We start from the raw sequence: 945 nt of genomic DNA, 5'->3' as shown, positions 1-945 counted from the left end.
TCCTGCACTTGAGTTTCTTTTTGGGCCTGGCCCGGGATGTTACAATTTCCCTTCGCCATAACCTAATAAGCAGTGGTTTGTAAGTTTGATTTCAAAGCTGCAAAGCTCGAATCAATAGAGCTTTGTAGAAGTGTCAAGGATAGATTATAAAGATTCTTCTTTCTTCAACTCTTTTGTCCTTATATGTTGTGTGTTCTTCCTGAATCGGGCAGATATGCACTTGTTCTTCTTCTTGTCTTCGCCACCGGCAAATAGCGTAAATCGCGAGACAGACATTCTCCCGCGAAGAAAGAGAGCCAAGAAGACCACTAAAGCACTAAGTGTTAGTCCTTTTACTTCACAATAAGTTTGTAGCTTCAAACAATAAACTCATGACTTTGCTCTTAAAGTTCGCGTCTTTACTGAAGGGTATGAAGATTTGAGATTGTTCTAATGGCGTCTAGGGAAGGAAAGAGGCGTACTCATCAACATCATGAGAATCTTGTGCCTGTTGCTGCTCTGTTAAGCAGAGAGACGAGAGCTGCTAAGATGGAGAAACCGGTTGTTAGATACGGGAAGCTGTTCAATCTAGGAAAGGCGAAGATTATCTTTTGATCAAGACTGATACTCCATATCGAGTTTGTTTAAGATGGATATGAGTCCTTCTTTGTATCAGACTGAGTGGTGAGTAAACTCGAGTTCTTATCACTAATTTATCAATTTAAAGTTTTGTTCTTAATTACAGTGAATGTGTTGCTTCAGGTGGGAGTATGTGATGGAACACAGCAAGGAGATTACATCTGTAACATTCCGGGCCAGACCCAAAAAGAAACTCAAGTGCAAGAAGCTCAAGAAGAGGAAACCCTAGACATAACCCCTCCCATTGTTTATAAAAGGAGAAGTCCCCCTAGGGTTCAGCCACAAGAGAGACAGCAAGCGAAGCCTTGCCCGAGCAGAACCCCGCGG

The 945-nt window shown here is 42.2% G+C and overlaps 1 long non-coding RNA gene across 1 annotated transcript; it reads left to right on the top strand.

Annotated features, from left to right (window-relative positions):
- Window positions 1-49: 49 nt before the first annotated feature.
- Window positions 50-721, top strand: LOC106316561. Its single transcript, XR_001264869.1, has 2 exons — window positions 50-322; window positions 408-721. It is a non-coding gene; the product is annotated as an uncharacterized LOC106316561 (long non-coding RNA).
- Window positions 722-945: the final 224 nt, after the last annotated feature.

Source organism: Brassica oleracea, chromosome C9, assembly GCF_000695525.1.
Source record: "Brassica oleracea var. oleracea cultivar TO1000 chromosome C9, BOL, whole genome shotgun sequence".
NCBI classification, from domain to species: domain Eukaryota; kingdom Viridiplantae; phylum Streptophyta; class Magnoliopsida; order Brassicales; family Brassicaceae; genus Brassica; species Brassica oleracea.
Note: the sequence above shows the minus strand (reverse complement) of the source record. Positions and strands in the feature narration are given on the sequence as shown.